General features: G+C 41.1%; 1 long non-coding RNA gene across 1 annotated transcript; it reads left to right on the forward strand.

The window, feature by feature from the left end:
* Positions 1-5,227: 5,227 nt before the first annotated feature.
* On the forward strand, positions 5,228-7,964 carry LOC133208699 (uncharacterized). Its single transcript, XR_009724489.1, has 3 exons — positions 5,228-5,334; positions 6,100-6,160; positions 7,095-7,964. It is a non-coding gene; the product is annotated as an uncharacterized LOC133208699 (long non-coding RNA).
* Positions 7,965-14,419: the final 6,455 nt, after the last annotated feature.

The following is a 14,419-nucleotide window of genomic DNA, read 5'->3' on the forward strand; positions in this document are numbered from 1 at the left end:
GATAGATACACATATGCGTTGACAACAAAAAATACCCATGGTTGTGTTTGTGTGATTTAACAAAAAATAAAAATAACAAGAGAGAAATCCATGAGCTTACAAGGCTCTGCAAATATGTAAGCTGTCATATTTCAGTATTTACATGTACTGAAAGGTAGCGGGTGAGTGCGTGTTTATAGTCATTGGGTTTCCAAGCGTCCGTGTGTAAACTGTTCCCTCTGTCGTTTAAAAGATGACCATCTAGCCAGGTTTTTTCACTGCAGTGTTTAACCAGGAACCATATGATACTATGTTTTATTTAAAATTGGGCTTGTACCACTGAAGCTGGAAACTTGTATCTTTAGAACAATTTCGTATTGCACAGTGCCACCATATGTTGCCTACTTTAGTGTTTTTAAAGAGATTGCCTACTGCCTAAAGGTAGCATGTCTCAAATTTACAAATCACACATTGCTTGAGGGCAGAAGTGAAACCATTGATTTAAGAGAATGCAATATGCTTAGTTTAAGGGTGTTAATTCAACTCTATCATCCTCCAGTGTTCCTTACACTGAAATGCATTTTAGCGCTGGGCAGGGAAATAAAAAGATTCGAACTACAGGTTCTATAATTGTGTTTCATCTTAAAAGGAAAGGAGAAACTGTCTGATTAGCTAGACAGACATATCTAGCATAAGTGCTCTTGGAACCTCTCGAAATGAACACTGAATTATGAAGCTGGCCTTTTACATTTCTCATCATTAGTGTGAAAAAAAAAAAGTAGCCACTAGTACCTTGTAACTAATTTAGCAGACGGGCTTATTCTAACATTTGCTCTGAATTACCTCGTGTATATTTTAAAGGGAAAACTTGTAATTTATTTATATATTTTAATATTTAACTTTCTTTAAAAAATTGGATTGCTCACAGTGATTTAATACATTTCTATTCAATGTTTGCCTTCAGATAGCTTCTGCAAATTTAGAGATAGAAAAGTCCTAATCCCTCTGGATGAAAGATCATTACCCACTGCCTTATTAATTCTAGATTAAAATATTTAAAGTGATGAAACTTCCAGTATTTTCCTTGAAGAATATATTTCATACCAAAATAATTCTCCCTGGCTTCAAAGCCTAAGGGTGATGAGCAGCTCTTAAAATATTGACTTTATTATCTTATTTGCTATACTTCTATTAATGTACCTGATGAGGAAGACAAAAACAAACAGAAATGGAGTCCCACTGTAGTTCAGTGACACTCAACAAAGACAAGGCTTTGTCTCAGAGAGCTCGCCATGTAGCCGTTGGGCATAAATGCACAGGTCGACAAAAAAAGCAAACAAATGGAATAGGGTGCTGATGTAACTACATAGCCTTCCTCAAGGTCTTAGAGACAACAGTAGGCTCTTGCTTCCATACTGCCTGTGAGCACAGAAATTGGGTGAAAACCAGCATTCTCCACACTTTGCAGCACCACCTGTGCAGATCCAGGTCAGCAATCCTATCCAGTACAGCATGAGCCAATGTGTTAGTGGCAAAGATCAGCGAGTTTGTGCTTTTATAGAATTCAGCCCCAGACAACTATGAAACTAGGGTATAGCCTAAGAGAGAGTAAGGTGATGACTTTCTACGTTCTAGGAAGGATAAAGCTCAGACGCACCTGATAAAGAAGACAAGAGCTGAGGTGTCAATGCTTCTGCTACTGCAGTCTGATGAAACAGAGGGTGCTTCGCAAGGACTCAAAAAAATAGGTTCAGTGTTAGCAGGCTGTCTTTGCATCCATCCTATTGCCTCACGGTTATGCTGAATGCTGGAAAATAGGTCAAAAATGAACACTAAACCAGAGACTGAATAGGTCATGCAATTAGACATCCTGGTTTCTGCAGTATTTCGTTGTGCATAACTTACAGATTGGAATGGAAAGTTTCTGCAATAGCCCTTAGTCTTTGCATAAATCCTGTCTGTGTTTTATGCATGTCTTGTTTTCTTATAAACCTGATTAAAAAAAGGCATTTTTAAGTACTTTGGTGACAGGTTCCACATACCATTTACTTTTTGGAGCATGCATTTTGCACTGGCTGCTGAAGGCTCACACCAGAAGGTTGGGTAATTCTTCATAGGAAATGGCTGTGGCATGTGCTGAAAAGAGTCTCCAGTTTCAAACGCAAGCGCTCAAGCTATACAGCTTACAAGTCATCCCCATTAGTGAAGACCAGCATTGGTGTCTTTACAATGCTTCCACCTCACTAAATAGTCTTCAAAAATAACCACCATGGCTTAATTTACTTAATATTAGTATCCATGTTAACCTAATACCTTTCTTTCTTAAAAAGAAATGGGCAGTTTATGCAACTCTTTCTTGTCAGGTAATAGCTCTCTAGATTTACTTAAAGAGCCTTTTCTTGTCAGCACAAACAGCAGCCCCCTGCCATGGCTGGAGATTAGGTGCCCCCCGAGGCCGAGCTGAGCCGGGCTGCCCCTTTGTGTGGGGTGTCCCTTTGTGTGTGGGGTGCCGCTTTGTGCACTGTTCTGTGGGGAGGAGATTAAGCTGTCCCCCGCCGGCCGGCACTGGGTGTGGGTTTGACCATTTTGGCTGGCAGATGGTGTCAAGCCAACAGGTGCACCCCGATGGCAGCACTGAGCCCAGCGCATCTGCTGGTCGGGCAGGCTGGGGGCTGCTCCCCAGCCCCCACCAGCTGCAGCGTGTGCTCTCACCAGGCATGGCGGCAGGCAAAGTGGTGAGAGAAGGGGCCTGGAGACCTTCAACTATTAACCTTTGTACATTATGCTCTGAAAGGGGACGGTATGGCAAGAATGCTTTGATCTGAGTATTACAGGATGAAAAATGAAAGGAGACCAAGATGTAATTGATTAGCGGGTATAGGAAATGGTGGGCAGTTTCAGTTTAGGTTTTGCAGTGAGTAATGGGGTATCTCAGCCATTAAAAGCCACCCTGGTTTTAGCCAGCTCCTCTTTTGCATTCTTTGTTTTGCAGGACATCAGTGGATGGAGGCTGACTTCGGAGTATCTTTTGTTTCTGCTCAGAAATAAAAGTCGAGCACTCTTTCTGAGGACCTTCATACACAATTCTCCCTCTCTCCCCACCAAAATCCCAGCCTGTTTTATGCTAATACAGGCTCTGCACTCAGGACAACATCATAGATTAACCTGTTTGCACAGTCATAAGCACAACAGGAAAGACAGGACTCAAAATGTCAACTAATACTCCAGTTCTAAATGTGTTTGTCTTAGCTAACTGTTCTGTACTACCTTCTCACTTTATACATCTCCTTATTTAATTCCTTTCCTTCCCATCCTGACCAAATCCTCCCATACTCCCCTGCCTCACCTTTGTTTCAGTTCAGCCCAAAGCCAGCTGAGCTATCACCTTGCACAAACAAGCAGCATTCCCTGATCTTCTTGGCTCATCATCAGACTTTTTAGCTATTCTCTCACTTTAATTCTTCTTCCTCCCTACTCCCCCCTTTGCTCTCCTTTTGGTCTGACTTAAGGTCCACTCTTCCCTCAGGCCCTTCTGCTCATGTTCAGAGTCCATTGCAACGTCTTCACAAACCTGGCAGTTTCTGCTAGACTAGCAGCTGTCTCCATCTCTTGTAGCTCTGCGGCTTCCCAAGGTCAGAAGCACATCATGAAGTAATGAATTTCACTACTCTCATGTGGAAAAAAATTGTCTCAGATGAAGTTAGAAGAAGCCTTCTGGTTCAGAGGGTACAAGACAACCCACTGGGGTCCCACAAAAGAAGCTGCGAAAATGTGGCTAAAGACAGGAAAGCCCGCTGGATGTGCATGAGGTGGGGTAGAGTGGTGGGTTATTGCTCTACACCTTTTGAGTTTTCAGACAGTCTTAATGGCTGGGCTAAATTGCGAGCACTTACTTCCTTATTTTGAACAGCCTCAGTTCACCCCAGTGCTGGAGAAAGGAGACGCAGACACAGTGAGAAGTGTTCCTATCACAGGGAAAGCTGAACTACATAATGTCTGGAAAGATGAGTGGCTGTGTTCAGGCTTGTCTGGGTGCCTATTTGGGGAGCTGGAGAACAGCTCTAGTTGCAGTTACATGAGTCCTGAGTGTCCTTGAGATGGCTCACTTGGAAGACAACTGATACTAAGCAGACTGCTGTCTCACACCAGAATTACTAGGAAAGGGTAGAACAGCCTTCCAAAGAGGAAATTCTTTGGGGGCAGCAGAAGCTGAAAGCTACAGACATGGAGAAATAACTTCATTAACTGAAACCAGCCTGAAGGATTTGAAAACAACTGGTTACTGGATCTATAATCTAGTAATTCATAAGTTCATGAGACTTTATCCTTTCAACTCCATTATCCTATTTTCATCTTCCTAAGCTATTGACGATTGCTCTGCACTTAGAGATACCAAACCCCCCACTATATTTCTAAAAAGGAAACCCTCTCTGCAAATACATTTTATTCAAACATCTTCAGTCCTAATTTTAAGTGGTCAGAAGTTTATATTAGTGGAACAAAATAGCCAGTGTAAAATTCTGAAAGACATTCTTACTGCAAACATAGCTAAGTTCATACACAGATATTTTCAACAAAACTCCTCATGTTTAATTGTTGTGATTTTGTCCAGCAGGTACCAAATGCTGCAGCCACCACAAATACCTGTGTAATATTGACCTTATGTTTCTGAGGATTTCACAAGCCCTAAGAACAAACCCCATGTATACAGACTCTGGTCCCCTTTGGAAAGCTGGGAAGAATTTAATACAGGTGGCAATCTGTTTACATTCTTTTAAACCACTACACAGCATGCTTAAAGAGTGACAGCATCACAGTAGAGTGTTTTAAAAAGTAGTTAAGGTAGTTACAGAGGAGAGATCATTCTACATCAAACTGATCAAGTTACAAAACCATGTCTGTAAATCCTCAACATGTTTGTCTATGACATTTTTGTTTCCAAGTGTTCTAAATTCTCTCACATCCTTGTATCTAAGCTCAAGGAGAGTTAGGCTTACTACATGAAATAAAAGTATTTTCAGACCGTAGCAAGCTTTTCTCTTCAGTTTAAACCCTATACTATCTTTGCTGGTAGGGATGCCCCTATTCCAAGCCCTGTGAGGCTTCTTGAAAGCTGACAATACTGTTTTCTTTTGCTGGGTGAGAAGACAGCTCAGAAGGGGTTAAGTGGCTGGAGACCAGCTGGGCCCTGTTAATCTGCGGGGACCAGCTGCTTTGTATAAAAAGGAAGACAAGAAACAGAGTGGCTAGTGCTGAGGGAAAGCTGAGGGTATTGAATTGCTTATGTTCTGGAAAGGGGGAGTGAACGCTTGCATGTTCAGCCTTTTGGTGTGCTGGAAAACGAAGAAGAGCTCTGTAGGTATTTTGGTTTGGTTGGGAAGCTGCAATTGCTTGTGGTGATTGACAGCCCACCCAGGATACTAGCATTTAGTTCTCAAGCACTCCTAAAAAGATGTCCCTGTGGGGTAAAAGCTGGTAACTGAGCAAACCAGGTGTAATAAGCTACAAACTAGCTTTTATTTAATTTGGATGCTCTTGAAAGGTGGAAAAAGAGCAGTTGAGGTTTTGATGCCTTTTGGATTCCTAATGCAAGAGCCAGTGACCTCTCTTTTGGCTGTCCCAGGAAGTTGTCAGACAAATGCAACTTGTATTTCTCAGAAGTGACAAAGACCTTTCTCTACCTCAGTTTGCATTGATGCAATGATTGTACTTGCATAACTGTCACTCCCTGTAGCACTTGCCTGTGACAAATATGCTGTAGAAGGAAAATCCCTCGATTATTTTTTTATTAATTCTTTAAATATTAACTTTGAGAGACTTTGTTTATCTGGCTGTAGCTGCTTTGAATGAAAAACTCTAAGCAGAAGTTGAATTGCATAATACTCTGTACAGAGCTATTAAAATTTATTTAGTGATTCCATTAGAAATCTGCTGTTGAGCAAGGCAGAGCATATGGAGAGAAGTTGGTGAAAACCTGATTAAACATTTATATGAAGCATATTTTGATTTAACTTGCATAAATAATTCATTGTTTTTGTTTTCTTGTTTCCTTTCTTTCAAAACCACCCTTTCTACACCTGCTGGACTAAAAATAACACTACTGTATCTGCACTGAAGAAGTAGTGGGAGTGAGTGGGTATACTGCACCTACCAACCTGCAGTGAAGGATACCCTCTCACAGGTTTGATAGAGCTATATCTTTTTGAGAAACAAACCACTTTTTTCCTATAAAATCTGCAGCGGCTTTCTTTTGTCCTTACAAATGGTAAAGTAGAGATGTTCCAAGGACAGTAAGTATTATGCAGAAGTTAAGTTGTGCTAGGAGTCTAGATCAATAGGAGTATTACCCCAAAGCTAATGGGAATTGCAGCTCACATATCAGATGACTGATCTATTTTCTAAACTGAGTAACAGTTTTAAAGGGAGATTTGTTTCTGAACTTTGCCAAAGTCTGGGTCTGATATTCTAGTTCAGCCTCAGTTTTTGTACTCTGTTGGGATTCAAAGTCTGATTTGCAATAACACTAAAGGTCTTTTATGGCTTCTTGGCATTAATAATGTGGTATAAAGAGGGTCTAAATCCTACTTTAAGGCCCCCTCTTGCCACTAAATATATGAGGGAATTCAAGCTTCTTCTTTAAGAGTTGATCTGAGTGAGCATTCAGGTGCCCCAAAGCATGGATTTTTCTCTGAAACTCCTGAGAGCAAGGTATTTCACAAAAACTGCTTCTCTTTTCCCTCCCACTGAGTTTCAGAGTTCAAACACTGGCAATTTCCAGTACCATCTCTTCTTCTCTCCTTGTTACAAGTAGGGTTTCATTACCTGCCGAACAACCAATATCTGCTTTCCAATATCAGCATTGTCCAGAGATCCTTTCTCTGACTGCTGTCACTCATTACAGCAACGCGCTGCTCTTTCATGGCAGCCCAACAGATCACAGAAACGTGGGGCTCTGGATCATTACCAGGGAACAGAGTCACTTTGGGGTCATTATCAGAGAAAAGTGTCACTTTTCTTCTTTTTTCTTTTTTCTTTTTCTTTACAAATAACATTTCCTCTCCAGCTCTGCTTGGCGGCGGTTGTCTTCTGAATCCCATCTAACGTCTGCAATATAGCGTTTTCGACTGATATGGTTCAGCAGGGAATTAAATTATGGGATTTTGCTGGAAAGAAGCTGCTGAAGTCTTTTGAAACAAAAATATCTCCTGGATGGAGCATGCTAAGTCAAGTCCTGGAGGGCCTTATGAAACTGTTCAGATAAAAGCTTCTGATAGTGTGTGTTTGCCAATATATTAATCGTAATGTGGTGAAGCAAAAATCCACCCCAAACTATGAGAGACTCTGCAGAGTAATTCCTCTAATATTTTAGCCAGTATATAGACTGATGTTTTTGGCTTATACAAAAGCAGACTTTCTATTAGACTGCAAAAGTGATCTCTAATGAAAAATAACACCCTTGGCCTGTGGTTTTGGCAGTTATATCTCATTTCTGTACACTTTTCAGTCCAGTGAGAAGAGCTTATTGTTGCAAACCTGTACTTGAGCAGTCCTTGCAACACACTGTGCAGGGAGAGCTCACAGGTAGTGCTCAACCAGGTTCGCATGCACCAAGAGCTGCTTGGTGCCATAGAAGCAGTGAGCGTGTGGGGGAAGCTATGTTGGTTTGTGAATTTCATTAAAAATCTGAGATGTCTATGCACGCAGCCTTATTCACAGTTTTTTCTGTATTGTGATTTTAGGATATAACAAGGTGTTAACAAGAAAAACATGTTTTCATTAAAGCTGTATACAAAATGTATCTTTGCCCTGAGCCCTTCTGTGTGTTTATTTTTCTGAAACAGTCTGTTACTTAAAGAAACAAACAAAAACTGAAGCAGGGGAAGAAACTTTTTCCTTTCTGTGTAAAGGTCCATTTCCACCCCTCCTTTCATTTCCAGCCACTGAGGGTCCTGAGCTGCCAGGTGGACTGGGCTGGCCCAGGTGAGTACCACACCTCACCTGTTGAACTCATTTAGTTAAGCTGTTGTAAGCATTTGCTCTGCTTTCTTTCTCAAAGTGAAAACACTGTAAAAATAATGGCTGCCATAAAGACTCCATTAAACACTTTCTAAAAGGTTACAATTTGCAGCTGTGAGGTCACTGCCCTCTGATTATATTGCAGCAGTGAAGCAAGATGCCTTTCCCCCAAGCACCCTGTGTAGAGGCTGGGAAAGCATTGCCTTTGCCTTGGCCACTGTGCTGGGGCGCTGGGGCTCTGGGGCTTCAGGGTATCAAGTGCTGTCTGGGCGTCAGGGAGGGGATGAGACTTGGGTTGCGGGGGGGTGGGGGAGGCTATTACCAGGCTTCGTTCATTTGTTGTGTGCAGTAGGAATTGGTTATCCATGCATCCCATCAGTGCCTGTCCATGGCAGAGAGGAGCGGCAGGGAAGGGAAGTTCACTGCTGAGGGTGGGTAATAAGCAGGAGGGGACAACAGAAGATGAGAAGATGCTAATACAAAACTGTAATACCAGTAGGAGACCAAGACAAGGAGTGGTATGGGGGATGGTGGGAAGGGAGGGGGGAGAAAAGAGAGTGAAAACTGGGAGCTTCAGTAATTTTAACAATTAATTTATTGAAACAGCAGGGGCATCCAGGTAGGAAAGCATTAACTGGACCAGGCTGGAGTTCATGGAGAATCATCTAAACACCTGTCAATGGGGAATGGGGATTTTCTTTCTGCTGAGCACACAACCTGTGATGGGTAAGCCCTTAACCTTCCTCCCTGCTGAGTCTTACTTGGCTGCCTCCCTCCTCATCTGTACAGGTGAAACTGCAACAGAAACGGGCTCCTGGTCCAACTCATTTGGGACTTGAAATGGGAGCTGTCGGCTTGTGAGAAAAGAGTAAGTTTGGACCTAAGGATGTGATGCTTGTTGCTGTTCATATTTGTATGTCTGTACCTACAACTGTGCACAAATTCACTTTTATGATGTGACAGCAGATGAGACAGCCTGTTTCATCCCATAATCTCAAAGCATTAAGAATCCTTCTGGCATATATGCTGTGCTCAGTCTGCTATGGGAAGGATTTTCCCTTTTTTCATTCTTTTTTAGAAGTAGGTAGAATTTAGGCAGACCTTCCCATTCTGTCCTCAGCCTTAGAGTCCTTTTTGCTGTTTTAAGCAAGCATGGGGAGGCAGTGGTTGTCTTGTACCATGGTATTTCTCAGATTTTAAAAGCAGACAGCTAAAATCATGCTAGGTTTTAAAAACAAACTTCAAATCATTCTCAGTTGAAGCATGAGGACTGACTAGTGAAACCACCCTGGGACAGATCATCACCTAGGTGTGTTTTCATGTCAGACCCAGTGGAGATGGAGCCTCTCTATCATGTGGATAGCGCTGGTGGAGCTGTGTGCTTTTCAAATTTAATGGGCCCTGTGTCCTAGGTTCACATTCCACCAAGTCTAATTTATAGGAAGAGGGGTAAGAGCAGACAGTTATGTGCTGGATCAGTTGGGTGAGGACTAATAGTCCTCTATGATAACAAGACCCTGGGTATGTTTGGTCACTACCCCTCCAACTTCTACCTGTCATGTTTTTACTTCCAAGCCATAGACCTATAGCTTGACAGAAGCAATGAACAGCCTTTGGGGACAAGAGGGTCCTTGTGGAACTAGCTGGAGGTGGGAGAGCTGCACTTTCCATCTCAGCAAAGATATTAATCCTGGCAGGAGTTTTACACTTAATCTGGAAATAAATTTAGTGCTTGCATTTCTGCCTACACTACCAGGTTGGGGAGAGAAAGAAAAGTAAGAGTTGTTGCCAAGTAAGTCTTGTAACTGGGCACATGAAAAGTAAGTTTAATCCATGCTTAGTTTAGCTGGCAACTGTCCTTGTCATCTGCTGGAAGGTGCTTAATGAATACAAGGAAAAGAGCAGTCTCTTGTACCTGCTTCATGCAAAGAGACAGAGAACCAAAGGGTACATTACTGGTCCCATCTGAAATGTGTGGGTTGAAACTGCATAAAATTTAAACCATTCAGTGTGTATGATGTTCCTTGCACTTGAGGAGACACTGTTCTACATTGCTATATTATGCCTATTTTTTCAGATCCATTAGCACTGCACTTTCTTGGAATGTTTTATTCAAGAATTGAGGGAATACTTTGCTTTGTATTTATTACTTAACCTTGATATTCAGAATCTTTATTGCTTAGCCTTAGGAAACCAGATTGGTTATACCTTCTACAAGTAGGTAGCCGCAATGTGGGAGGCACACAGCTGTCGTCAGTCTGTCTGCCTGCACAGGGCTCTAGCACTATTAAGGCTCTCAGATCTTTCCCCTCATGCCAGCTCGGCGCAAGAGTAATGAGAACGTATGGTGATGCTACTCCTCCTTCTCCCTGCACCAGAAAAAGCAGAATGACTGAGTTTTCCTCAGGACAACTGAGCCAGTTGTTTGGCCATTGTTTTTTTTTTTTGTGCCCCAACTGGGTATGTATAAACAAGTCTTTACAGAGAAATTATTGATGCTGCTTGAGCCCAGACATTGCTTTACTATTATTTACAAGACTGCGGATGTCTTTTTGCACCTGACAGTAATCAGTGCTATAACAAAGAGAAGGGTCCACTCTTGCCAACATCTGTAGGAGATCTACTACAATGTCAGAAGCTGGTTTAGACTGACAGGAGCAGATTTTCTGCCTGACTTTGCTTATTTTGTGCCCAATGGATCTGTTCCCTTTCCCTCTTCATGCTCAATTTTGTACTGCATAAATTATAACAGGCAGAGACTGGAAGAACTAATGTGAAGTACAATGAACCCGAACACTGTCAGCTGATGCTGGCTCTGGGAACCACTGGCAGCCAGTATGTGGTGGAGAAGCAGAGAGCCTGTTCCCAGCTGTGCCTACAGGACATCCCACAGATGAGAACCTATCTGAGTGGGATGGAAAAGGCAGTATGGCCTATGGTCCTTAAACTTCAGATCAAAGTACTTATGTAAAGCTTTACTGCAAATAAGAGGCTTTGTTACCTTCTGCAGTACGTTTGCTATCTGGGGAGAACTTCAGCCTGAGAGTGCAGTTCCTTTTGCCCAATATCAACCAAGTAAAATGAGAGTATTAGTAATGTAGGTACCTAATCTGGCTCCTGTTTATATTGTTTCCTGGATTGAGAGACACAGACACCTGCAGCAGTAATTAATTCCTTAAAATGCATAAGACCTCTGAAGCTGTCTGAAAGAGAGCCCACTCTGTAGACTGGAGTGAATGGACTATACCTATAGACAGTTGAGCTGAATGCTGTTTTTAGAGCATATCTCGATACAGAATGTGTCCAGTGCGGTTAATAATCCCTTCTCCTGGCTTGCTTCTTTATCACTAGCTTTCTCTCAGAATATTTTGAGAACAGAATTGCTTGTAAAAAAAGCATGGCAAATGTTGGTAATGAGACTATAAAGGTTGGGCAGGAAGTACCCTAGCCGCACTGCTTATGTGGAGGTACATCCAGTAGCTACCAGACTGATCCAAATATCACTTCTGAGCTTGGCCCATCGTCCTGGTTTTGGCTCGTAAACCATAACACCCATCAGCATCTATTAGTGATGTGCCAAACAGTGCTGGCTGCTTTGAGCTGGCTGGGAAGGAACAGTTCAGTCATTCTCCATGAGATTTATTTTTTTTTTATTTGAATGCCTGAAAGTGAGCATCTTCATATATCCCATTTTTAAATATACCTTGTTTACATGAAATGCCTCTCGTTTGTGTTGAAAAGTCTGACTATTTCAAACCAAGCTGGTTTTTTAATTGATACAATTTTTCAACAGATTTTTATGACACCACTTTCTAGAATTCAAAATAAAACATAAATCCTTCTTGTGGGTTGTTTTTTTCCATTGTCTTTGGCAATCCTTTGGCCCTATATCCTTTCATTAGATAGAGAACTAATGGCAAATAACATTCAATGCATATCTAAAAATAAAACATTTTATTGTTCTCTTCTGCAAATATAACCAACATTTCTTCGTAATCAACTAAATAAATGACATTTGTTTCAGGAATTATTACTAGGGCAATTTCCACACACTGCTTGTTACAAATAGTCTAACCCGATGCCTACAATTAAAATAAATCAAGCCAGCTGAGGAGGTTCAAATACATGACACAAACTTGACTAAATAGCAACATGACATAAAGGGATGCTGTATTGCCTCCATGATAATAGTTGCAAAGACTTCTGTATGCAAAATGCAAAAGACCGCTTTTCTGTATGCTGCCATATGTCCACTGCAATTTGTGGACATATGGACGTAGGACTCTCTCATGTGTAATGTATATCACACAGACAAAAATAAAATAGGAGCAAAGGGCTAATATCATGAACACTGTTTAAAGGACAAATTAAAATGTTTGTTGTGGCAAAAACATGGATGTACTAATTAATAGCTCTAGATTGCTTACTGGCACTGGCTGCCACAGCCTCAGATATTTGATAGGTTTCAATAAAAGACAAAGCTGCATGAAACTAAATATGTGACTTTAAATGCAGTTGCTTAGATAAGGTCTCCTTTTGGGGGCAATGCTTTGCCTGATCTTTAAATTGCAGTTTACAGTGAGAATTAATGTATCTGCAAATTTACTTATAATGCTACTGACCTTATTGCCTTCTACCATTGCTCACTGAATGTGAAAGTGGGGTTTGAAATAAATAGGAGGAAAATGAAAGCTCACAAGAAGTATTCATATTGATGAAAACATTTGGAACATAAGTTTTATTTCATAGCCAACAAGAAAGTGATAATGTACATTGAGTGATACGTGCATGTTGTGCTTTCCTTTCTCTCAAAGACAGAAGCTGCCTGTAAGATATTGCCTTGCCAGCAATCAAAATGGTATAGGCTTAATCCTCATCTCCTTGAGAATCCAGGGAGGTGATATAGATCAGAACTGATGCTCTCTTTACTTAGCAAAGCCAGCTGTTTTTATCTTCTTGCTAACAGCTGCAGGATAAAGAAAAGGTAAGTTAAGACGACCTGGCACCTAGAAAGAATGGCAATCAGGTTTATAAATTCAAAATTAGTAGTATCTTTGAGTGTGTTACTTTGTTGTGCTATCTTGAAGATTAATTTTAAATTTCCTTTGCAAAGGGGACTGAAGAATGACATCAAGTTGGGGAAGGACAAAAGGTTTTTATGGTAGATAGAAGCTGGACCCTGAATATTAAGAACAGGAGTGAAATCAGCAGCTAATGTGCACATAGCAACTTGCTTCCATAGAAGAGACACCAATTTCTCCCCCAGAGAGATTAATCTCCCCCTACATGAGTCATTCAAGCATGAAGAAATATTCTTTGGACATGGTGCACCAAATGGAAGCTCATACATCAGACAATGATGGTGTGTTATATTGGGACGCTTATAGGATTGGGACATGCCAGCTGGGATATACAGCTTTAAGGGAATATTAAAAAAAAAAAAAAGAAAAGAAAATTAAGGTGGATCTGCAGAGAAAATCAATAATCAATCAGCCAACACTGTAAATGGGAATACGTTTACTTCTCCCTTTATATGTATTTCCCAAGAAGGGGGGAGAGAGTCCATTCTTATGGAAAATATTTACTCAAATTTGTATCTGTGCTTTTTTCAGTTACACATCCCAATATTCTTGACAAAATGATAGGATTGCTGCCCCTTGTGAGTGCTTTACAAGTGGGAGCACGCTCTTGTCTGATCTCACATCAATTACTATAACTTAGATTCTTTCTGATACTATTATGTTAATAACGGCCATAGTGACAGGTTTGATAATTCCTGCAAAGGCCTTGAAAAAATGGCAATCTGTCAAGGTTTCCTGAGTATGTTTTGGAGAGTGAGTTAACAAGTGTTCAGAAACATGAACTATTAACTTTTAAACTGGAGGTGGAAAGAGGAGCAATTGTAGTTTTTTCCTCCTTCTATTGGGGATGGCTTTTTCTCAGCATGCACCCAAGCAAATGCTGCTGGGCTCTCTGCAACGCACAGCCTGCCTGTCTTCTGTCAAGTGATGTAAACCTATGTGTTTATTATTAAAACACAATTGACTCATAAATTTTCACCTACAAGTCAACAAAGGCAAATGCTGCCCAGTGACCATGTTTTTTCAATTTGACAAAATTCCCCTCATCAGAGCTTTCCTGGATTGACAGCCCTTGAAGGAAAGAGCACTAGTTAAAGCAGACTCTCTCTCAAACCAATAGCAGCACTTCAAGTGCACTTCCTATTTCTGTTAGTAAGCATATAGATGCACTAAATAAATTGCTATTAATTATTCTGTGCATAATTAGCTTCTTCTGCACTTAGGCAGTATTCTTCCTTATGTAGGCAGACAAATGTCTTGATAAGCAGAGTGGTACATTTCACAAAATAATGACATTCAAAGGCTTTCCCAAACCCGTAGAGGGCAAATGTACTCTGAAGTTA

Source organism: Neopsephotus bourkii, unplaced genomic scaffold (assembly GCF_033783945.1).
Source record: "Neopsephotus bourkii isolate Nb327-2 ecotype Australia unplaced genomic scaffold, CSIRO-AGI_Nbou_v1 NB_275, whole genome shotgun sequence".
Lineage (NCBI taxonomy): Eukaryota > Metazoa > Chordata > Aves > Psittaciformes > Psittacidae > Neopsephotus > Neopsephotus bourkii.